Raw genomic sequence first — 25,724 nt, forward strand, 5'->3', positions numbered from 1 at the left:
CCACACAGAAACGCAAAGTATAAAAATACTGTTTCAGTACTAGTTATAGCATCACTTGGCTTTAGACGACACATTGGGGACAGATCCCACATGGGGTGTAAGTACACAGTGACTCCTGTTGCTGATTTAACAATTTGACACTCCTGTTCATGGCGTCAGTAATCTCCCTAGGCTCTAGTCATGAGTTGCCAGGGCTATGGAAGCCTTTAGAGTTCGCTGACTTTGATCTTATTCCGATAGGGTCCTAGTCAAAGTGGAAGTTCTCTCCTCCCTTCGGAGAAGGGTACCTCCTTCTTTGATGGCCCTGTTCTTTCCACTGGGATCTCACTCACAGAGATCATTCATTTAGGTCTTTTTTTTTTTTTCCATGATATCTTGGCTTTCCATGCCTGCTATACTCTCATGGGCTCTTCAGCCAGATCTGAATGCCTTGAGGGCTGATTCTGAGGCCAGAGTGTTGTTTAGGACATCTGCCATCCTATGAGTCTGCTGTGTATCCCACTTCCCATGTTGGATCTTTCTCTCCCTTTTTGATTCTATCAGTTAGTATTAGCAGATATTTGTCTTGTTTGTGTGATCTCTTTGACTCTTAGACCTATCAGAGCTATCAATTGTGAGCTGAAATTGATCACTTGGACTAGTGCGATGGCATTGGTACATGCCATCTTGATGGGATTGTGTAGGAATCCCCTGGCACATTTCTAACTCCACCATTTGCGGCCAGTCCGATTGAGCATGTTCCAAATTGTTCATCTCCTCCCTCTCTTTTTCCACTCTTAGATTTAACAGGGATCACTTTTCAGTTAAAATTTAAACACCTAAGAATAATTGTGTGTTAATTACTGAGTTCAACCAATAGTACTAGAACAACAACAACAACAACAAATACTAAAAAGGATAAAGTATTACATTGTACATCTAAAGTCAGGACAGGAGCTGATCAGTTCATTGTTGCTTATAGTGTCCATTTCACTTAACAGGTTTCCCCTTTGGCGCTCAGTTGTCACCGATCAGGGAAAACAAATGATATTTTTCTCTTTGGGACTGGCTTAATTCACTCAGCATGATGTTTTCCAGATTGCTCCATCTTGTTGCAAATGACTGGGTTTCGTTGTTTCTTACTGCTGTATAGTATTCTATGGAGTACATGTCCCATAATTTCTTTATCCAGTCTACTGTTGATGGGCATTTGGGTTGGTTCCAGGTCTTAGTTATTGTGAATTAAGCTGCAATAAACATTAATGTGCAGATGGCTTTTTTATTTGCCAAATTAATTTCCTTTGGGTAAATTCCAAGGAGTGGGATGGCTGGGTTGTATGGTAGGGTTATGTTCAGGTTTCTGAGGAATCTCCAGACAGACTTCCATAGTGGCTTAACCAGTTTGCATTCCCACCAACAGTGGGTTAGTGTCCCTTTTTCCCCACATCCTCTCCAGCATCTGTTGTTGGTAGATTTCTGAATGTGAGCCATTCTCACCGGGGTGAGATGGAACCTCATTGTGGTTTTGATTTGCATTTCTCTGATTGCTAGTGATCTTGAACATTTTTTCATGTGTCTGTTGGCCATTTGGATTTCCTCTTTTGAAAAATGTCTATTGAGGTCCTTGGCCCATCTCTTAAGTGGGTTGTTTGTTTTGTTGTTGTGGATTTTCTTGATTTCTTTGTAGATTCTGGTTATCAACCCTTTATCTGTAGTATAGTTTGCGAATATTTTTTCCCATTCTGTTGGTTGCCTCTTCACTTTCCTGTTTCTTTTGAAGTACAGAAACTTCTCAATTTGATGCAATCCCAAATGTTAATTTTGGTTTTGACTGCCTGTGCTGTTGGAGTATTTTCCAGGAAGTCTTTGCCTGTGTCTATATCTTGCAGGGTTTCTCCAATGCTCTCTAATAATTTGATGGTTTCGGGTCGTAGATTTAAGTCTTTAATCCATGTTGAGTGAATTTTTGTGTAAGGTGATAGGTATGGGTCTTGCTTCAAGCTTCTGCACGTGGAAATCCAATTTTCCCAGCACTATTTATTAAATAGGCTGTCCTTATTCCAGGGATTAGATTTGGATCTTTGGTCAAATATAAGTTGGCTGTAGATGTTTGGATTGATTTCTGGTGTTTCTATTCTGTTCCATTGGTCTATCCATCTGTTTCTGTACCAGTACCATGCTGTTTTGATAACAACTGCCCTGAAGTATGTCCTGAAATCAGGTATTGTGATGCCTCCGGCTTTGTTTTTGTTGTACAGGATTGCTTTGGCTATTCGAGGTCTTCTGTGTCTCCATATGAATTTCAGCATCATTTTTTCCAGATCTGAGAAGAAGGTCTTGGGGATCTTGATGGGTATTGCATTGAATGTATAAATTGCTTTTGGGAGAATAGACATTTTGATGATATTGATTCTTCCAATCCATGAGCATGGAAGATTTCTCCATTTTTTGGTATCCTCTTCTATTTCTTTCTGTAAGGTTTTGTAGTTTTCATCGTAGAGATCTTTAACGTCTTTGGTTAAGTTTATTCCAAGGTATTTGATTGTTTTTGTAGCTATTGTGAATGGGATTGATTTTAGAAGTTCTTCCTCAGCCGTGGCATTGCCTGTGTATACCAAGGCTGTTGATTTTTGTGCATTGATTTTATATCCTGCTACTTTGCCAAACTCTTCGATGAGTTCCAGCAGTCTCTTAGTAGAGTTCTTTGGGTCCCCTAAATAAAGAATCATATCATCTGCAAAGAGGGATAGTTTGAGTTCGTCCTTCCCGATTTGTATCCCTTTAATTTCTTTTTCTTGCCTAATAGCTCTGGCCAAAACTTCCAGAACTATATTGAATAGCAGTGGTGAGAGAGGGCATCCCTGTCTGGTACCAGATTTCAGTGGAAATGCTTCCAACTTTTCCCCATTCAATAGGATGTTGGCCGTGGGTTTTTCATATATTGCTTTGATTGTATTAAGGAATGTTCCTTCCATACCCAGTTTGCTTAGAGTTTTCATCATGAAAGGGTGTTGTATTTTATCAAATGCTTTCTCTGCGTCTATTGAGAGAATCATATGGTTTTTCTTCTGCAGTCTGTTAATGTAGTGTATTACGTTGATTGTTTTGCGAATGTTGAACCATCCCTGCATACCAGGGATGAATCCCACTTGGTCTGGGTGGATGATCTTTCTGATGTGTTGTTGCATTCTATTGGCCAGAATTTTATTGAGTATTTTTGCATCTATGTTCATCAGGGATATTGGTCTGTAATTCTCTTTCAATGTTGCATCTCTTTCTGGCTTAGGAATTAAGGTGATGGTGGCTTCATAGAAAGAATTTGGGAGGATTCCCTCTTTTTCGATTGAAAGTTACTCCTTCTCAATAGTCACATTGAATGTTAATGGCTTGAACTGTCCAGTTAAAAGACACTGATTGGCTGATTGGGTTAAGGAACAAAACCCATCCTTTTGCTGCTTACAAGAAACCCATCTATCCAACAATGATCCATACAGGCTGAGAGTGAAAGGCTGGAAAAAGATATACCACGCCAACAGAAATGAAAAGAGAGCGGGTGTAGCCATCTTAATATCGGACAACATAAACTTTACCACAAAAACTGTTAGGAGAGACAAAGAGGGGCACTATATAATGATTAAGGGATCCATTCAACAGGAAGATATAACGATTATCAACGTATATGCACCTAATTACAGGGCACCAGCTTATTTAAAAGACTTGTTAAGGGACTTAAAGGGAGACTTAGACCCCAATACAATAGTACTGGGGGACTTCAATACTCCACTCTCAGAGATAGACAGATCAACAGGACAGAAGATCAACAAGGAGACAGTAGATTTAAATGACACTATAGCCCAAATGGATCTAACAGATATCTACAGAACATTTCATCCTACATCTAAGGACTTTACATTCTTCTCAGCAGTACATGGAACCCTCTCTAGGATTGACCACATACTAGGCCATAAAGCAAGTCTCAGCAAATTCAAAAGAATTAGAATCATACCATGCAGCTTCTCAGACCACAAAGGAATGAAATTGGAAATTGGCAACTCAGGAATCCCTAGAGCACGTGCAAACACATGGAGATTGAACAACATGCTCCTGAATGAACAATGGGTCATAGAAGAAATTAAAAGAGAAATCAAAAATTTTCTGGAAGTAAATGAGGATAACAGCACAACATACCAAAACCTATGGGATACAACAAAAGCAGTGTTAAGAGGAAAGTTTATAGCAATAGGTGCCTACATTAAGAAATTGGAAAGGCACCAAATAGATGAGCTTTCAAGTCATCTCAAGGATCTAGAAAATCTGCAGCAAACCAAACCCAAACCCAGTAGGAGAAGAGAAATAATTAAAATCAGAGAAGAAATCAACAGGATTGAATAAAAAAAAATTACAAAAAATCAGCCAAACGAGGAGCTGGTTTTTTGAAAAAATAAACAAAATTGACACCCCATTGGCCCAACTAACTAAAAAAAGAAGAGAAAAGACCCAAATCAATAGGATCAGAGATGAAATGGGAAACGTAACAACAGACGCCACAGAAATAAAAAGAATCATCAGAAATTACTACAAGGACTTGTATGCCAGCAAACAGGGAAATCTATCAGAAATGGACAGATTCTTGGACACATACAACCTACCTAAATTGAGCCAGGAAGACATAGACAACCTAAACAGACCAATAACTGACACAGAAATTGAAACAGTAATAAAGCCCTCCCAACAAAGAAAAGCCCAGGGCCAGATGGATTCACTGCTGAGTTCTACCAGACATTTAGAGAAGAACTAACTCCAATTCTTCTCAAACTATTCAGAATAATCCATGCATTTGTAATATACACATCAATTATCTGAGTGAACAAAAGCCAATACCATGTTCTACTTCTAATAAGATGGAATATTTACTTGTTTTTTCATCAATGTTGTTAGTTTCAGAGTACACTCTTTAGTGTGTTTTCCCTCATGGTGCCTGTAGTTTGGAATCTGATATTTTGAAGATGTACTTCACGTCATAACTAGAGAGCAGGCTGTTGAAAAAAACCGGTCTGATCATGGATTCTCTACCACTACGAGTATCTGAAGAACGACAGCTCTTTGAAGCATACAAGTCAGAACTTCTCAACCAATAACCACAGTGGCAACACATTGGAGTTCATCATACTGCAGTGCAGTGCACTACACAGTACTATGCAGCACATGCTGTCACACTGTCCTGTTTGCAGAACAGCTATTTTCAAACATGGATAATGTGCGATACAGGGCTTTCCTTGAAATAAAATGACAAACTAGTTCTAGAAGATTCTGGAACGTACTCAAGATGAGGAGCACTATCTGATACTTCATAGTACCTCACTTTGATTAGATGCAGAGAAAACAAAAATGGGCTCTTAGGATGCTTATGGTCAATATTAGTGAAAATAAACCACGATTTATCACATGTATTTTTCTTTCTTTTTTTTAAAATTTATTTGACAGGTAGAGTTATAGACAGTAAGAGAGAGAGACAGAGAGAAAGGTCTTCCTTCCATTGGTTCACTCCCCAATTGGCCACAACGGCAAGTGCTGTGCAGATCCAAAGCCAGGAGCCAGGTGCCTCTTCCTGGTCTCCCACCTTGGTGCAGGGGCCCAAGCACCTGGGCTATCCTCCACTGCCTTCTCAGGCCACAGCAGAGAGCTGGACTGGAAGAGGAACAGCCGGGACTAGAACCTGGCACCCATATGGGGTGCCGGTGCCGCAGGCGGAGGATTAACCAAGTGAGCCACGGTGCCGGCCCCCATATATTTTTTGAATTTCCAGTCCAAGTTGATTTTTTTTTAAAGATTTATTTATTTATTCGAAGTCAAAGTTACACAGAGAGAGGAGAGGCAGAGAGAGAGAGAGAGAGAGAGAGGTCTTCCATCTGATGATTCACTCTCCAGATGGCCGCAACAGCCGAAGCTGCACCTATCTGAAGCCAGGAGCCAGGAGTTTTTCTGGGTCTCCCACGTGGGTACAGGGGCCCAAGGACCTGGGCCATCTTCCACTACCTTCCCAGGCCATAGCAGAGAGCCAGATTGGAAGAGGAGCAGCCAGGACTAGAACCAGCGCCCATATGGGATGCTGGTGCTTCAGGCCAGAGCGTTAACCCGCTGAGCCACAGCACTGGCCCCAGTCCAAGTTGATCTTTAAAGTCCACAGATTTCTGCAACCTTCTCAACCTCTCTTCATTAGCTTTTTTTTTTTTTTTTTTTTTTTTTTTTTTTTTACAGGCAGAGTGAATAGTGAGAGAGAGAGACAGAGAGAAAGGTCTTCCTTTTTGCTGTTGGTTCAGCCTCCAGTGGTCGCTGCGGCCGGCGCATCTCGCTGATCTGCAGCCAGGAGCCAGGTGCTTCTCCTGGTCTCCCATGCGGGTGCAGAGCCCAAGGACTTGGGCCATCCTCCACTGCCTTCCTGGGCCATAGCAGAGAGCTGGCCTGGAAGAGGGGCAACCGGGATAGAATCCGGCGCCCCGACCGGGACTAGAACCCGGTGTGCTGGCGCCGCAAGGCGGAGGATTAGCGTGTTAAGCCACGGTGCTGGCCTCTTCATTAGCTTTGTTAGTAGTGGAGATAGTTTCCTTCTTCCTAGAATATTCTTCCTTATGATCCTGGAGTTTGTTCTAAGTATTTCTCATTTCTGCTTTTTGTCTTTTACTTCAGCAATCAATTTTAACAAGTTATCTTTTTCTTGAATCAACTCATTCTGTCTGAAGACCTGATTTTTATATTCCAGAAACATCTCAATCATTCATTCATTCTTCTTTTAGTTTCACAGACAGCTTTTCGGTAAGTGACTTAATGGAGTCCTTTTAGGTGTCTCTTAGCCTCACCATCTGACAAGGAGTGTCACTGAGAGCTTTTGAATTTGGTTTCAAATTCATTTATGCTTTTATTGAGTAGTGCCAGTTCATCCTCCACCATTATATAAGGCAATGTTTTAACTCCAGATATTCAGGGAAGATCAAGTCCCCTGGGCTTAACTGTGCTTATGGGGCAGCTGGAATCCAGGATGCCTTTACCTTCTAAGGCCACAAGTTCGGTCCCCATATTCACGTATTGCAGTCCAGCTTGGCTCCCACCTCTCTCACCTTGGTGGTCAGGTCTCTGTTTGGCTCTTTTAATACCTAAGAAGTAGCAAAAATCTTGCCCACCTTTGGAGAATTTAGCTTCTTTTAATTATGGATCTTGCATGATTATGCTGGGGAAAGACCTGTTACAGTTTTTTGAAGTCCTGGTCCATGTGCCTTTGGTCTTCTCACCACTTCATTTGAATAGTTACCAAGGTTTTTGCCTGGTACCTTTTTATTCTACCATGTCAGAGCACAATTGTATAGGGTCTGAGTCAGGCTGGTGCATATAGTGTAAACTAGTTTGGGCCTCATAGAACCCCCTGGCCCAAGACAGACAAGAACCCTCAAGGATGGCATATGACTGTCAAGAGAGTGTGTGTACATTAACTTCATGATAACTTCTGCTTTCTTTATTTCGGAGGTAGCTAAAACCTCTTGCACAATTCTCCCCTTACTTTTTAGTGCAGTAGAATTTAGATTTAAAGAGCACTGGCATTTTTATCTCTTGGTCTAATGTCCAGCAAGACATATTCTTTGAATGACTAAAGAGTCTTCAGAAGGACTTGAGCCAGCCATTTCTCAGAGATAATTCCTGTCTTAGCATTCCCTGGGATAGGCATAAATTTATTCTAGGGGTTTGTAGTATGCATGTCTGGAAACAATTCTGTCCTGATGGGTGTCTACCCTATTCAGTTAGCCCTGGCTTACATAATCCTTGAGCAGTAGAGAGTAGAATTACTAATGGTTCTGGCCATCTTGTTTACATGTTGAACAAAAGTGAACTTCATGTAATTAATTGTCTGCTTGAAGTCAGCTGTCCTCAGTGAGATCTTGAGTTAGTTGGTGACATTGAAGTTTCTTTGGAGGATAGAATTTTAAGGCCTCTAATGATAGTAACTTTCCAATACTGTTAAAGATATTTCTACTTTTCTAGAGGATTTGGGGCTAGTAAGGACAGTGCAGTTTCTGAATAAAAGGCAAAGTCTTTCATAAACCATTAGTAGTTACCCCACTGAAATGTCTGTCTATATCAATGGATAGAATAAGTAGGTTATGATAGCCTAGGTAGAAATCACAAACTCTTAGTCTCTCTCTCTCTCTCTCTCTCTCTCTCATTCTCTCATTCTCTCATTCTCTCATTCTCTCACGTGTAATTGCTATGTCTTCAATCCATTAAGAAAATAAATACACTATTACTACTACATATTCTATCACTGGCAGTAGACATTTTGTGAAATTAGTTTGGAGATGATCAACCCGTCATGCATGATTTCACTTTGTTTCATCTTTATAGTTTTTCTTAGCATTATGTTAGTTACAGGTGAGGCATGGAAGGGCATATCCTCTTTTACTCTAGAGAATTTTCTGTATCAGTGTTTAACATCAGAGCCAATTTGTCCCGGTTGTAATCAATTGTGTCATGGAGGATTTTAGCAAGGTCTGTTTGAAGTTATCTAGTGACATCAGGCATCCCTCCTGGATTTGACAGCTGTCTTCATAAATTGTTAGATCTGATGCTTCTTATTTTTGTTGAAGGTCTGAGAGTCTATTTTTATGCTTGTGGGCTTTTTGAACTTTTCCATGGATTTTTCTTTCTGTTATGTAAGGGCTCTTTGCACTAGAACTTTAGTTAAAGCAATCTATTTAGCATGGTGCTACTGGTATTTATTTAATTGTGGGCCTCTATTTTGATAATAGAAATATGGTTAGAAATCCTTAATGTTTGTATGTGTTTCAGTAGCATTTGAAAGTCATGAATTGCTCCAAAGACATACCATTGGTCTATGTGTGTGTGTGTGTCTGAGTACATAAGCATGTATATATATTTACCACTATATTTATTGGCAATTTAAAATGCTCTTGATAGGGCTACAAGTTCAATTTCTTGACTTGATTTGGTTTATGATAAAGGGATTGAGTTCTACGAGATAGTTGGGCATATTATTATAAGCCCATCTTGATATTGTTCTTTATTATTTTAAGGCAAAACGCATCAAAAACAAAAATATCACAATTAGTATGGGGATGTCCAAAACATCTGTTCTAAGATGGACACTTCTTAAGTTCTAGAAAAAGAACCATGAGATTATCCTTCATTAAGTAAGAATAATCAAGTTGAGTTAAGATCAAGTTGTATTAAGAATGTTAGGTCAAGGCTATACCCAAGGTCTGCCATGATGAAGTCTAGGTTGTCCCAAACAAGTACCACTTGGCACTCCCAAAGGAGGAAGCAGCTCACACAGCTGCAGCCCAAATTCTTTTACCTCCTCTTATACTCTTGTACGGAGACAAATGTGCAACTCCTGTGGTGTTGTGACCTGCTGTGTCCAGGGCCAGGACTCAATGGGGAAGCCAGGTGGCTGGCTGGTGACTGGGATGAAAGCTTCACTTGTACTTTTTGGGGTGGAACCATTCTGCCAGTGCTTAAAACTTTAATGGGAATCAAGCATATTATGTACGAGGAAGTGAGAGTGCATAAATCATCTCTAACTTTTTCTAGCTTTTTTTTCCTCGTAAGACAGACCATGTTAAACTTACATGCTCTCCCAACTGTGATTGATCTTCAGTTACAGAGAATGAGAACAGAGTGTTACCAGGTCTGAGGATGGCAAAGCAACTCAGTCCTTTCATGACATACCTACTGATGTCCTGTTTTCAAACTACGTGAAGACTGCCTCATCCTGCATCCAGGATGTCATCAGTGTTTGATGATCAGTGTCATTCACAGGAATTTCTTAAGTAAACAAGCAAAATGAGCCAACTGTGGGGGAAAATATGACTTTTATATTGGTCTGGGATTGGCTATGAACTCAAGTATTTTCCATAGAGGGAATTATGTTTTGAAGAAAAAAAAAATGCCATGTGCAACTTGCCAGAAAGTCTCCATGGGAGCAGGTCAAGGTGGTCATGCATATTTTTTTAAAAGATTTTTATTTATTTATTTGACAGGTAGAGTTACAGAGAGTAAGAGAGAGACAGAGAGAAAGGTCTTCCTTCCATTGGTTCACCCCCCAAATGGCCGCCACAGTGGGCGCTGCGCCGATCTGAAGCCAGGAGTCAGGTGCTTCTTCCTGGTCTCCCATGTGGGTGCAGGGGCCCAAGCACTTGGGCCATCTTCCACTGCCCTCCTGGCCCACAGCAGAGAGCTGGACTGGAAGAGGAGCAACCAGGACTAGAACCTGGTGCCCATATGGGATGCCAGCGCTGCAGGCGGAGGATTAACCAAGTGCGCCATGGTGCCGGCCCCCGGTCATGCATATTTTAAAGAATGGTTGTGCAGTACCCATCTGGGATATTGGTACCGCAGACAGCGGCTTTATTTGCTGTGCCACAGTGCAGCCCCCAAACTTTTTTTTCGTAATACCCATTATTTTTCATGAACTTTTTCAAGACCTCTTGTATGCATAGGTTTAAAAAAGTTTTGCAGCAATGTAAACTTTTCTTGATGGTTGTGGTGGGCGGGACTGCTGCCAATGGGAGCTGGTGAGGTGACCCACTTTGCTGCATATATATTTGAACCAGACACACAAGTGACTTCACTAAGAGCTCCCTGTGTCCTTCTAAGTGCCAATTTTTTCTTCATACTTTCTAAATGAAATACTTAATTTTCATGGGGAAATTGGATGTTTTCTAAGTGTTTTAGGATCTTCAGTTGTAGTCATTCATGTTTGTTTCAAAAGAGGAGGAGACTGAGTCTTTAAATGAAATCTCACAAGCTAGGTGACCCATATTTTGTGGGCTTTGCAACATTTGTGGTCATTGTGTCCTTGTTGTTCATCTTCATGGTAGCACATTGCCATACCTGTGTACCTAACAATCGACTCTGTCACTGGAGATGTTTCAGTGTCCTATTTGAAGGACCTGGACATTGCTATCAAAGAACTATTTACAGAAAACCTGTGTTGCAGCATTCCTTGGCCTGGATCCTGTAGCTGAGCCTGGTTGTCGTGTGAACACACAGATTAACAGGGCCCTGGACATAGTCAACATTTCCATCGTGACTCCAGTATGTTACATATTCTTTACGGTGCCATCGTAACATGTTCAGTTATTCTTAATAAGGAGTGGTAATATATGTCTGTGATGCTATCATTGGTACTCTGAGTCATTTCAAGTCATTGTGGGGATCTTCCTGTTGCATGCCTTTAAAGATGTTAGCTTTAGTCCAGCAAGTTTTTCCATGTCTTTTTGAAAAAATGAAAAGACAGTGAATGGCAATCTCTAATATTTGTGAGGTTCTTAATAATGAAGAAAGCTTAATCTGTGAAATTGAACAACACACTTTAAAAAATATCTGCCAAAAAATGGAAATCTTACAGCTTTTTAAGAAAGATGTAATTAAGGAAGGTTAGATCAGTATTTAGGAATATGAAAAGGAAAAAATGATGAGACTTCATAATTAGTTCATCCTCGACAGAAAATGCTGGATAGTTTCACTTAGCAACGGGGGTTGTACTTTATGTGATATCATCACATTTGTAGATGTATGTGTCAGTTTGGGTTCTGTGGGAAAACATATATCAAGACAAAATTAGAAGTACAAGCGCTTTATTGGAATCAATGCTTGTGCAATATTAAAGTGAGAAGGAGAGAGGAGTAGCCATGTAATTTAGACTATGAGGCAGGTCTGATTGTTGCAAAAGAAGAGAAGGAAGGAGAAGCAAGTACAAAGCACCTTAAACTGAGCTGTATTTTAGAGGAAGTCATTTGAGCAGCTCAATAGGGCACTCCAGAGTAAAATTTCCCTTTAAAGGTATGTTATGTTGGGACAAATAACCAGGAGTTAAAATCAGAGTGGCTATTGTGTTCTTGACTGGAACTTTGTGGTGAATCTCAACCGCATGAGTGGTGGAGGTGGTCAGGTGATTGCACTTCTTGTAGCAGGTTTTCTCTTCATGGGAGATTCTAATGTAATACATTGCTGCACAGCCCACACTTGTACTATGTAGATCCATTTCTCCTGTCAAGTTCAGGAAACAGATCCTCCTCGATTTCCATGGGCCTGTTTTCTTAACTGGGGGATTAGCAGTGGGAGACTGGTGAGAATAACTATCATTTTGCCATTGTAGTTGATTTTAGGGCTATAACTGGTATAGTCAGTACTAGTTGACAGTTCAGAACTCATCTGATTGTTATGATAGAAGATTAGAGAGTTAGCATGTCCCTGAGACAGAACTCTAAAGGGAGTTCATCTGTTCCATCTGAATGCAAGTGTTTCTGATTCTCACTCTTGATAGGGACAGACATTTTGTTGTTGTACCTGAGGCCATATTTATATGCTGTAACAATGCCACTGCATCTATCATAGTGGCATTGATGAGGACTACTAGTTGATTGAGTTTTCAGGGTCTGCAATCATTCTTTTGTATTCACTCAGTTTCTCCAAGGCTAGGGTGGCAAATGAAATGGAGATATGATAAGGAACATTTTCTGTCTTAAATATGGTGTTTTATTTTTACTATCTTCTTGGGAGTGGGAATATTTAATTTATTTCCACTTGACCTTCTCCTCTAACTCCTACCCATAAGACCAACCCAATGTGAGAGTTACTTCAACTGCCAAGCATGTCAATTCTAATTATACACTGGGGACAGGGACATGATGGCTATATAGTTCTTTTCTTAAAAAATTATTCATTTATTTGAAAGGAAGAGTTACAGAGAGAGCCAGGGAGAGAAATAGAAAGAGAGCAATCTTTCATCTGCTGTTCCACTCCCCAGATGAACAGTTGGGGCTAGGCCAGGCCCAATCCAGGAGCCTAAACTCCATTTGGGTCTCTCTTGTAGGTGGCAGGGGTGCAAGATCAAGTGGAGCAGCTGAGATTTAAACCTGCACTCATATGGGATGCCAGCATTGCAGGCAATGTCTTAACCCACTGTACCACAACTCTGACTCTGGCTAAAGACCAAAGAATGTACTGAAAGCCAGTTCTTTGTAAATCTATAACACTGGAAACTGGATTTTGTTCTATGGGTGTCAATATCAATTAAAAAAACCTGTATGCAAAAGTCATTGATTGGGGCCAGCACTGCAGCATAGCAGGTAAAGCCACCACCTGCAGTGCTGGCATCCCATATGGGCGCTGGTTCAAGTCTCGGCTTCTCCACTTCTGATCCAGCTCTCTGCTATGGCCTGGGAAAGCAGTAGAAGAAGGTCCAAGTCCTTGGGCCTCTGCACCCACATGAGAGACCCAGAAGAAGCTCCTGGCTCCTGGCTTCGGATCTGCACAGCTCTGGCCATTGCGGCCATCTGAGGAGTGAACTAGCAGATGGAAGACCTCTCTCTCTCTGCCTCTCTTTCTCTCTCAATGTAACTCTGACTTTCAAATAAAACAAATAAAATCTTTTTAAAAAAAAGTCATTGAAATGTTTGGGCATCTCCCTTTCCCATGTTCAAGTAAACGTCCATAGATCTAACTGGGGAAGGACTGGTGGAGTCATGGTGTGATACTTAACCATGATTCTGCGGAATCCTTTCTCCTGAGGAAGCACCCACCTCTTTATAGTCAATGAGTTCCAAATTTAAAACTGCTCACATCTAGGAACTAAGCCAAAATGATGTGACTTTTAAATTTGATGAATACTTTAGCCTCCTGTTCTTCCAATCTTGCCTTCTTTTGTTTGTAGTTATTAAGCAGTACCATCATTAACTGCTGGTCTCTTTTATCTCTGGATAAAAGTAAGCCTTCTTGGCTGCCCTTCTAACTTTGCTTGTTGTTAAGATAGTTTTGACTCTAGTCTCTGGCAGGTGAGCACCACTCTCTGACCTTATTTTCCATTATTCCCATTGCCATTAGTGAATCCAACACTGAGACTACCTTTCCTGTTGAGGTGGATTAGTTTCTGAGAGGAAGAGCGTGGTGGGGGTAAGAGGTGCAGAGTCACCACACAGACCCCGGGAGTCAGGTGAAAGCAGGCCAGAGGTGAGCAGCCCGCAGACTCGTTTATTTCAGTTGGTACAACAACTTATATAGCCAAGGCAGCCAATCCAGTCAAGGGGCGGTCTGTGCCCTAACCAATCACAGCCTGTTGCCAGGCAGTTTCTGAAGCCATCCATTCACAGTCTGTCACGAGGCAGGCTCCGTTGCCAGGTGGGTTTCAAAGCCATTCCTGAGTAATTGATGCTCGCTTGTCAGCGGCCATCTTGGCATGGCCTTCTCATTCCACCATACTTTTCCTACTCTTAGTCCTGGACTGAAGTGGAAAGCAACCACTCAACATTTTTGTAATTTTAATACTCCTGTCTCTAGTGCCTTCCTAATGTTTCTGTTGATCAGTACATTTTTCATTGTGGAATATCCTTTGGTAGAAATTCTGCCTCATATAAAATATTGTATCTACCTAGTCCACTAAATCCTTTTTTTTTTTTTTTTTTGACAGTCAGAGTGGACAGTGAGAGAGAGAGAGAGACAGAGAGAAAGGTCTTCCTTTGCCGTTGGTTCACCCTCCAATGGCCGCTGCAGCCAGCGTGTTGCGGACGGTGCACCACGCCGATCCGAAGCCAGGAGCCAGGTGCCTCTCCTGGTCTCCCATGCGGGTGCAGGGCCCAAGGACCTGGGCCATCCTCCACTGCACTCCCGGGCCACAGCAGAGAGCCGGCCTGGAAGAGGGGCAACCAGGACAGAATCCAGTGCCCCAACCGGGACTAGAACCTGGTGTGCCGGCACCGCAGGTGGAGGATTAGCCTATTCAGCTGCGGCACCAGCCCACTAAATCCTTTTCTCCATGTCTCAATTACTCCAGCATGTTTACTTTGCATAGTGTGGGCCAATACTTCCCTAGATTTCTATGACCCATCCTATCAGCATTTTCACTGCCACCCAGGGGTCCTGGCCATATCCCAGTAAGTGCCTAAAGTCAATACATTCTCATTTATACAGTCTGGCACCCTTGATCAAACACATTCAGAATCTATTATGGGGATACTCTCCTTGTTCTTGCCAGTACAAAGTGGAAAATTCTTGTGGTTCCTTTGAGGTCTACTTTCTGTTCTTCCCTGCCAGGCCTGGCACACCCCAGCAAGTGTATGCTGTGATTTGTAGGTTAGTCTAAAACCCGGGAGACATGACAAGGCATTTCTTAAGGTGGGCACCTGATAGTTGGTAAAGAAAAGTCCTTCAAAGTGTCTTTCTTTATGCAGTCAAAGTTAATGGGGAGGGCCGGTCTCCTTTTCAGGCTCTTGTTCCAGGCATTCTCAGAACCACAGTCCCAGTTTTTCTTATCCTAGCCAGTGACATTTTTAGCAGCCAGGCCTCCACCTTGTGCTGAGGCATAGCCTTTGCCCCCCATGCTTAGGATGGGGGCACTTCTGACCACCTACTTGGTAAGTGAGCCATTTCTCTAAAACTCATTACCTGCTTTCTCCGAGCACTCTAAGTACCAATTGTGTTAGGTTGAGTTCTTCCAGGAAGCATCCACAGAGACACAATTTATTACTGATGAAGCCTGTAATACACAAAGGGGAAAGTTAACAGGAATAGGGAAATTCTTTAGACTCTACTACAGGTTTGACCCCTGTGAAAGAAGGCATGAAATGAAAGGGCATTGGATAGAAAGAGCATAAGACTGAGATGTAGCCTTAAAGAGTGACGCTTAGATTGGCAGAAAGCTCTAGAAGAAAGATCACCTATCACAGGATGCTTGTGGAGGCCAGAAATGGCTGCATGTTTGTATCCTTGTTCTAAGTCATTGGCTGGCATCTGTCTGGGGAAGGTTATTTTTGCGTCTCACCCAGCAGCAGATCCTAAAGATGCTACAGATAGGGGCTTTCAATAGGCTCTGCTCCTCATTACAGGTTCTCCAGGAAAGGGACTTCTGAGTAATGTGCTTTTGGTCTTTGTTTTTTGAATTATCCGTCTTTTATTTTGTCAAGAGCACTGAAGAGCAATGGCCATTTCCTTTCACTTGTGATGCATAAAGCATCAGATATACTTGGCTTTGGAAAATCTCTAACTACCCTTTATTGTGCAGTTTGCTGGGAAAGATATGGGTGTTATCACAGTTTAGGTTTTGGAAACCCCGAGGGGCTTAGGGCAGCACTTTAGGAGGAGGAAAGGATCTAAGAGACAATGTTTACTAGAGAAAACTGTCATCTTACTTTCTTTTATTTGCTACAATATGTGGATATATATATGCAGGTGTGCCTTAGGTGTAATAATTGGTTTGAATAAATAATCCGATCAAGGTATCCTACTAGTAATTGTCCCCAAAATAGATTCAGGTAAAATTATATATCTATGCACCTCACAGGCTATCCAAATTTGAGACTTGAATTCTGAGGTCATAAACATAATTCAAGACATACACTGACTGTGAAATGATGATGAAAGTGGGCTGAAGGAAACCACAGGATTCAGAACAATTAAACTGCATATTTTGCTTGCTTTTCAGTCACAATGTGAACAGCAAATGTTGTATGTAGCTCTTTGATGTGATGCCAGTGAAACCAAGGGTGTAGGCTTTATGCAAAAAGGGGTCACAGGAACACAGGCAGAGAATCTGCAACAGTTTGCTCATTTCAGCTTGTTTTTCAGAAGATGTTTCTAGGAAAGCTTATCTTGCAACAAGTGCATTCATAGGGGGCCAGACCGTGATAACCAAGGAGATTTGCCAGAAGCCAGTATCAGTCAGTTTTGAAGGTATAAAATATGAAGACTGTGTTGCTTGAGCAGGAAGGGCTTTTTATTCTCTTTTCTACATCCTGGATGTATACTGGGAGCAGGAAAGGCCTTCTCAGTTCCCGTTTTCTTCATCCTGGATACCCTCTCCAACCCTTGCCATTAAAACACTTGCAGACTGCTTCAAGGAGGCAGTTGTGGGAAGTGTACCTCCCCATTGTCTGCTTTACTTGTCACAGTAAATAAGGCTTTCCTATGAGCCACTTTTGTTTGAGGCTGATTATTTGACAACACCCAACATGAAGAGAGCTCTTGTGTCCACTAAACCAGGGGCTTCTTGAACATCTAAGGTGATTGCATGGTGGGAGAGTAAACAGCTGACATCACCTGCTGGAAGCTTTGCCAGTCAGTCCCTCTCTGCATTTCTTTCTTGGGTTCTTGCTTCAGGTTGTAATCAGGCTGATTGCATCTTCAGCCAGCGTGGAGCAGTGTGCTTTCACAGAAGGAAGGCCGAGGTGTTTTTTTTGGGGGGGGGCAATCTATGTTTTTGAAGGTGAAGACTCCCTCCATTGTCTTTCCTTTACCCATGTGGTGGCTAATTGTGGGAGGAAGTTGCAGAACCGCAGCCAGGTGTTTCAAACCTGGCATTCACAGTCTTCCCCTTTCATCCCCCTGAGTCTGTAATTTCATTACCTTACCACATGTTGAAGCCCCCATCCAGTTCCAACATTTGTAGATGTCTTATTCACACACCCCACCTTTCTAGGATGTCAATATTGATCAAGAACCTTATTGTTACAGAGCTGAACTGGAGCTAACAACTCCCAAGCAAGCAGGAGCAATGGGGGCTATGCTACCTACCTCAGACTGTTCCTGCCGGTCAAAGCCATTTCTAGCTTGCACCTGCACTGGCCACTTTAAAACTTTTATGCTACTAAATCAGGTGTGGGCTAGAGGCTAAGCTTTACTTCTTATATTTCAGTGGTCCCCCCCCCTTTTTTTTTTTTTAAAAAAAAACAGTTTTAAAATTTATTTATTTATTTTAGGGAAGAGAGAGAGAGAGAGAGAGAGGACTTCAAGCTACTGGTTCACTCCCCAAATGTCCACAACAGCCAGGGCTGGACTGGGTCAAGGCTGGGCTAAAACCAGAAGCTGGACACTCTACCCAGGCCTCTCATGTGGATGGCAAGGATCCAACTACTTGAACCATCACCTGCTGCCTCCTAGGGTCTGCATTAACAGGAAGCTGGTATTGGGAGCTAGAGTTGGGAATTGAACCCAGGTACTCCAAGATGGAATAAGGGTATCTTAACTGCTAAGTCAAACACCCATTCTTCAGTCCCTTTATCTGGGATTATTTCCTATCTATTTGAATATTACCCATTAGAATTTGCAGAATGAAGTTTTTTCAGTTGTAAAAAAGGTTTTAATGCCACCCACTTTTTTTGAAAATGACAGGTATAGACTGCTAAGTTATCTTTTAAATATATGGGAAACCCAAGAAGTTCATGGATAAATGGAATGATAAGATAATTCACATTTTTCTATGAATTTTGTGAAGGTACTTCCTATGAATAATACTTCACTGTCTTCCACCTTCCTTGCTACTCATAAGAGTTCAACTGCTATTCTGATTTCCTTTTTTTTTTAACTTTTATTTAATTAATATAAATTTTCAAAGTATAGTTTATGGGTTACAATGGCTTTCTTCCCCCACTCCCCATAACTTCCCTGCCACCCACAACCCTCCCCTTTTCCGCTCCCTCTCCCCTTCCATTCACATCAAGATTCATTTTCAATTCTCTTTATATACAGAAGATCAGTTTAGTATATATTAAGTAAAGATTTCAATAGTTTGCACCCACATAGAAACACAAAGTGAAAAATACTGTTTGAGTGCTAGCTATAGCATTAAATCACAATGTACAGCACATTAAGGACAGAGATCCTACATGGGGAGCAAGTGCACAGTGACTCCTGTTGTTGACTTAACAAATTGACACTCTTGTTTATGGCATCAATAATCATCCTAGGCTCTTGTCATGCGTTGCCAAGGCTATGGAAGCCTTTTGAGTTCACTGACTCTGATCATATTTAGACCAGGTCATAGTCAAAGTAGAAGTTCTCTCCTCCCTTCAGAGAAAGGTACCTCCTTCTTTGAAGACCTGTTCTTTCCACTGGGATCTCACTTGCGGAGATCTTTCATTTAGGTTTTTTTTTTTTTGTTTTGTTTTGTTTTGTTTTTTTTTTTTTTGTTTTGTTTTTTTGTTTTTTTGCCAGAGTGTCTTGGCTTTCCATGCCTGAAATACTCTCATGGGCTTTTCAGCCAGATCAGCATGCCGTAAGGGCTGATTCCGAGGCCAGAGTGCTGTTTAGGACATCCGTCATTCTATGAGTCTGCTGTGTATCTCACTTCCCATGTTGGATCGTTCTCTCCCTTTTTTATTCTATCGGTTAGGTTAGTATTTGAATACACTAGTCTTGTTTATGTGATCCCTTTGACTCTTAGTCCTATCATTATGATCAATTGTGAGCAGAAATTGATCACTTGGACTAGTGAGATGGCATTGCTACATGCCACCTTGATGGGATTGAATTGGAATCCCCTGGTATGCTTCTAACTCTACCGTTTGGGGCAATTCAGCTTGAGCATGCCCAAATTATACATCTCTTCCCTCTCTTATTCCCACTCTTATATTTAACAGGGATCAGTTTTCAGTTAAGTTTCAACACTTAAGAATAACTGTGTATTAATTACAGAATTCAACCAATAGTATTAAGTAGAACAAACAAACAAAATACTAAGAGGGATAACGTATTAAGTTGTTGATTTCCTTTTGAGGATTATCTACTTCTTCCTCAAGCTCTCTAGCCCCGGAACCTGCAATGGGGACCCAGAGGAAGCTTCTGGGTTCCTGGCTTTGGATCTGCCCAGCTCTGGCAGTTGAGGCCATTTGAGAAGTGAACCAGCAGATGGAGAACCTTTCTCTCTGTGTCTCCCTCTCTTTGTCTGTGACTCTAACTCTCAAATAAATAAATAAAATCTTTAAAAGAAAAAGACAGTACATTTCCTTGATTTTGTTATTTTGGGCTATTTTTGTCTTATATCCTGAAGGAATCAACATTTTATAGAAGGGTAACCAATTGGATTCCCCAAATTGATAGGCCATAGGATTTAGTTCTTTACTTTCCTGTTAGCTCATGAAAAAGAAAGTCCAGAGTCTCTACATTGCAGCAGAAGTTGACAGGTCAAGAGATTGATCTGGTACTTACTTATCACTCAAAATTTCTGCTTTTAAATAATTTGGGACTTTTTTATATTTCTTTTTTTTTAGCTGTGTATTTATTTATTTATTTATTTATTTTATTAAACTTTTATTTAATGAATATAAATTTCCAAAGTACAGCTTATGGGTTACAATGGCTTCCCCCTCCCAAAACTTCCCTCCTACCCACAACCCTCCCCTTTCCCACTCCCTCTCCCCTTCCAATCACATCATGATTCATTTTCAATTCTCTTTATATACAGAAGATCAGTTTAGTATATATTAGGTAACGATTTCAACAGCTTAATTTTTTATACCAATCTACTGATACTTCATAAAAGATGTTTTTATATTTCTAGTCATTCTCTTAGATTCAGTTGGGAGAGGTAGTTTGGGAAACTTAATATACCATATTAAATATTAATTATATATCGATATATATACGTAAATATCTATATATAATTAATATTTAAATTAATTAATGTATTAATTAATATAATATTAATATACCATATCCTAGAAACATAAATATTGTTCACTCTTTATCTATCATGTTTTTATAAAATCTCAAACTCCCCCTCATCCGTTTCTTTCTTTCCTTTTTTTTTTTTTTTAAGACTTATTCATTTATTTGAAAGAGTGACAGATAGAGGGAGACAGAGACATCTTCCATCTGCTGTTTCACTGCCCAAATGGCCACAACAGTTGGGACTGGGCTAAGACAAAGCAAGGAGCTAGGAATTCCATCCTGGCCTGCCCTTCCAGATGCATTAGCAGGAAGCTGAATTGAAAGTAGAGTAGCTAGTACTCTGATATGAGATGCAGGCAAAATGGCAGCTTAACCCAGTGTACCACAATACAACCCCCCCCCCCCCAACTCTTTCTTACTGGAAAATAGAATAACATATTTTGGAAACCACATACTTTAAATAAAAGTAATTTCCAATAAAAATCTACTCAGAAATATTTCGTTTTCAGAAGAAAAAATTAGCATAGTTTAAGACAGAAGAAACTATCACCACAAAACTATCTGTCCACAAAGCCAATTTGCTTTCTGCTTTTGTCGTCTAATGGAATCTTGATGTTAAAGAAGATTTTCAGGGGGCTGGCATGGTGGCACAGCAGGTTAAAGCCCTGTCTGCAGGGCTAGCATCCCATATGGGCACTGGTTCATGTCTTGGCTGCTCCACTTCCAATCCAGCTCCCTGCTAATGTTCCTGGAAAAGCACTGGAGGATGACCCAAATGTTTGGGCTTCTGTACGCATGTGGGAGACCCAGAAGAAGCTCCTGGCTCCTGGTTGCGGCCATTTGGGGAGTGAACCAGTGGATGGAAGACCTCACTCTCTCTGTCTCTACCTCTCTTTGTAACTCTGCCTTTCAAATAAATAAAATAAATCCTTAAAAAAAAGAAGATTTCCATTCCTTTCTGGTTTATTAATACTTTGTTCTACTTCTATCATCTACTTTCTTTCTACTGGTTTGTCATCTGCTCCTTTCTGTTTCTTCTAGAGTCTAAATTCAATTTGAGGCTATGTTTTGAAAGCCCTTAAATTAGAACAGAATTCAATCTATTAAAAAAGTAAAAACAAGCACATCTAAGGTTCCCATTTGCATTATTGTTCCTGGGAAAAATGCTGAATGGGGTGGGGCAATCATTGTGGCACAGTGGATTAAGCCTGGGCTTAGGACAACTGCATTCCATGCTGGTTTGAGTCCTGCTGCTCTGATTCTGATCCAGCTCTCTGCTAAAACACCTGGGAAGCAGTAGAAGGTGGCTGAAACACTTGAATTCCTGCCACCCACATAAGAGACCCAGATGGAGATCCTGGCTCCTGGCTTCAGCTTGGCCCAGTTTTGGCTGTTCTAGGCATTATGGGAAAGAACCAGTGGATGGAAGATCTCTTTCTCCCTGTCTCCCCCTCCCTCTCTCTGTTACTCTGCCTTTCACCTAAATAAATCTTTTTTAAAAATATGCTGAAGTACTAAAAAGCTTGCACTGACCCTGTGAAGCCTTAGTTCCAACTGCTCCTCTCCATGTTTCTTACAAACTCCAATTGTTCAACCAATTGTGGTTCCCCCCTAAACTATGCCGGTTTGAGTGCAATACTTACTTGTATTGTGGATGTTTTTGCCCAGATCTTGAGTGTTTTTATCTCCCCAGAACACCTGCCTGGAGCAGTCAACATGTAGCAATACTTTATTTTATTTATTTGAAAGGCAGAGAGACAGAGATAGACTTGCAAACAGAGACTCTCCATCCACGAATTGACTCCCCAAATGCCTGTGATGGCCAGGGTCAGGCTGGTCCAAAGTCGGGAGTTAGGAAATAAATTTGGATTTCCCATGTAGATGATAGGGACCCAGATATTTGGGCCATCACCTGCTGCCTCCTAAAGTGCACATTATGAGGATGCATGGATTGGAAGTGGAGCCAGGATGTGGATCAAGGTACTCCAATATGGGCTGCAGGTATTGCAAGTAGCATCTTAACTGCTACACCAAATGCCTATCCTTGTTTTGTCACTTTAAATGGAACACTTGAGTAAAATTTCTTTTAGTTTAATTTCTCTTTCTTAAAAATTTTTAGGTTTTTTTTTTTTTCATTTAAAAATGCTTATCAGCTACCAAGCAGTGGGCTAGGTGGTAGAGGACAAAGGTGAATAAATATAACCCTTGTCCTCAAGGAGGGCTTTTAAATTGGTTATACAGAGCCGGCGCTGCGGCTCACTAGGCTAATCCTCCGCCTTGCGGCGCCGGCAGACCAGGTTCTAGTCCCAGTCGGGGCACTGGATTCTGTCCCGGTTGCCCCTCTTCCAGGCCAGCTCTCTGCTATGGCCAGGGAGTGCAGTGGAGGATGGCCCAAATGCTTGGGCCCTGCACCCCATGGGAGACCAGGATAAGCACCTGGCTCCTGCCATCGGATCAGTGCGGTGCGCCGGCCGCAGTGCGCCAGCCGCGGCGGCCATTGGAGGGTGAACCAACGGCAACGGAAGACCTTTCTCTCTGTCTCTCTCTCTCTGACTGTCCACTCTACCTGTCAAAAAAAAAAATTGGTTATACAGAGAAGTCAGTAGTCCCTATGTGAGTTAAGATATTCTTCCCATTACCTAGTAACAGAAGAAGCATAATCCAAAGTCTGGGTATGCTTGCCTTGAAGATGAGAAAAGAATAGGAGGTTATAGCTGACTCATCTAGAGAGAGGGCAAGCCTTCATTTCTGAACCTGAGAGTGCCTTCTACAACATGCAGAAATATAATACCTTATCACAGTGGGAACCAGGTGATCTTGAGTAAGATAGGCTGATCTTAAGGAATTTTGCCGTTTAATTCCCTTCCAAAGTAAGGAGATTCTGGCATATTTGCATCTTCCAGGAGAGTAAGGAAAGATGGTAGTGAGAAAGTTAGGTGGAATCACTTATTGTGTTTAGGGAAAGCTAAATGTTTTAAAACCAACTACGGTTGTGACAGATCACCATAATTGCGCTTCTTCAAAATGTCTGAGAAAATCTTAACCTTAGGATTTTTAGGGTTTTCAACCACGACCGAGAATGACAATCAAGACCATGCTGAGCAAAGAAAAGTTTTAATAGGGCGAAGAAGTGCGGGGAGCAGCCTCAGAGGGAGAGATCAGAGCTCATGTGTAATGCTGGGACTTTATAGGGAAAATTGTGTCCAGGGAGGAGGGAGATAGGTGGGAGATGAGTTGGAGCGGCCGAACAAAGGGGTGTGGGATACTGGCTAGAGCAGCTGAAGAGGATATCAGGTACTGTGAGACAGGGTGTCCCTGAGACAGGGAGTCTCTGGGGCTGCATGATTTATAGCTGGGGCAATGATAGGACCCAGTAGGCACAGGATGTTTGCCTAATTTGCAGCCGGGACAAATTGTGGGAACCGTGAGGCTCTCCAGGTGCATGGCACCTCTCTGTTTTTGTTTTCCTGATTCCAGGAAAGAGGGGGGGGAAATGGCTGAGACCTGTGTGGATTCTGAACTCTCAAAAGGATGATTTTTACTTGCTAGAATGCAGAAGCTAAACCAATTAACCTCAGGGATATGATTGTACACCTTCCAATTGTCTCTAGCTCAAAACTTCAAACTATTTTAAAACTGTGAATAACTATTCAATAACTCAAAGAACCTATCACTATGTAATCCACTGTTATACAACTGTAAGGTTAATTAAAGTTAAGTTTATAACTTTTGGAATGTTATAAGTTTAGATTTGCTTATGCAGAGTTCTCATTCAATAATCTAACATAGGAGAAATAAGACTTTTCATTTCTAAATTATATTAGTGATGTACCTGTTTTGCTATTTTATAGTAAAGGAAAGCCTAATTTGTGACTACTAGAATGAAGTCTTGAGTTTTCCCTTGTGGCAGCTGTAACCTCTACAAATTATTTCTTGATTCTATGGCAATGACTCCACTTCTGTTGGCTTCACTACCATTCTCCTCCGCTCTGCTGTGGAGTAGAACAATGCAGAAACTGGGAATAAATTCAGGGTAAGACCTGTGATAATGACAGGATGTCAGTGGAGTAGTTTGCCTTTCTTTTTCTTCCTCTTCCTCCTCCTGTTTCTTCTCCTCTCCTCCTCGTTTGGTGAATCATAAGGATATCATTCAGAAGAGTGTGTTTATGTATATACCTACTTTGTTTCCAGGATAAAGGTGCCAGCTGTCATTCTTATTTCGTTACTGAGAAAATGGCCCTGAAGCTGAGACTGACCATAAGACTTACCTAAAAATAGCAGTAATGCAGGAAGAACTTGCATTCAAACAGGAATTTGAGTGCCTACTATGTGTTAGAGCTTTGCTAAGGAAATCACATTTATCTAGATAGAGTGCAATCACCATTTCCAAGGGGGAAATTCAGGAGTAATTGTAATAGTATAGAGAAGTTATCAAAGTCTTGCAGATTTTGGATATTCATGAAACCAGAATATTCAGAAACCTTTCATAATGTGCACTTGAAAAATCAAGTGAATGGTAGCAAAATTTCATTTCAAAGAGAAGTGATTCAGTATTTCAGCACCTACACATGTTGAACACCTTACTTAAATTTTTATTTGATCTTGTCGCTTTTCCTGTCTCTAAGTACAGCTAAGAACCTGAACATTATATATATACATAATGAGGCTCTGAAAGCTAGAGAGAAGGCCAATAGGCAAGGAGGATTCCTCATAGCAGCAGTGTAGAGAGTTTCTTGAGTTTTCTTTTGGCTTCATATGCCCCAGCATTGGAGCTGAAGTGACCAGTAATCTGGAAATGCCATGAACACAGACCAAAAAAACCATAACGAAAATATTTCTGTCTACCAAAAAGTCCAGGAAAGGGGAAAGGTAGCAAGACATAAAACTTTTAGACAGCAATCTCTCTATTCCAGATAAATTTCATAGAAAAGCTCTAGTGAAGAGTTTGGGCATCTGTCTCTTTTGAGGCTGTCAGGAAGTACTACTAATAATTGATAGAGTTAAAAATGAGAAAATGATCCAACATGGGTAGCAGGTTACACAGCAGACTCATAGAATGACAAATGCCCTAAACAGCACTCTGACCTCAGATCTGGCATTCAGATCCGGCTAAAAAGAGTATTTCAGGCATGGAAAGCCAAGATACTGTAGCCAAAAATGACCTAAATGAAAAATCTCTGTGAGTGAGATCCCATTGGAAAGAATAGGCCATCAAAGAAGGAGGTACCTTTCTCTGAAGGGAGGAGAGAACTTCTACTTTGATTATGGCCTTGGCTAAATAAGGTCAGAGTTTGTGA

The 25,724-nt window shown here is 41.2% G+C and overlaps 2 pseudogenes; one reads left to right on the forward strand and one right to left on the reverse strand.

Annotated features, from left to right (window-relative positions):
* Positions 1-6,927, reverse strand: part of LOC133750964 (kinetochore protein Spc25-like) — a 45,795-nt pseudogene extending 38,868 nt beyond the window's left edge.
* A 2,923-nt stretch (positions 6,928-9,850) lies between these two features.
* On the forward strand, positions 9,851-11,403 carry LOC133747958 (magnesium transporter NIPA2-like; annotated as a pseudogene).
* The last annotated feature ends 14,321 nt before the right edge of the window (positions 11,404-25,724 follow it).

The sequence above is a fragment of the Lepus europaeus genome, chromosome 2 (assembly GCF_033115175.1).
Source record: "Lepus europaeus isolate LE1 chromosome 2, mLepTim1.pri, whole genome shotgun sequence".
NCBI lineage: Eukaryota > Metazoa > Chordata > Mammalia > Lagomorpha > Leporidae > Lepus > Lepus europaeus.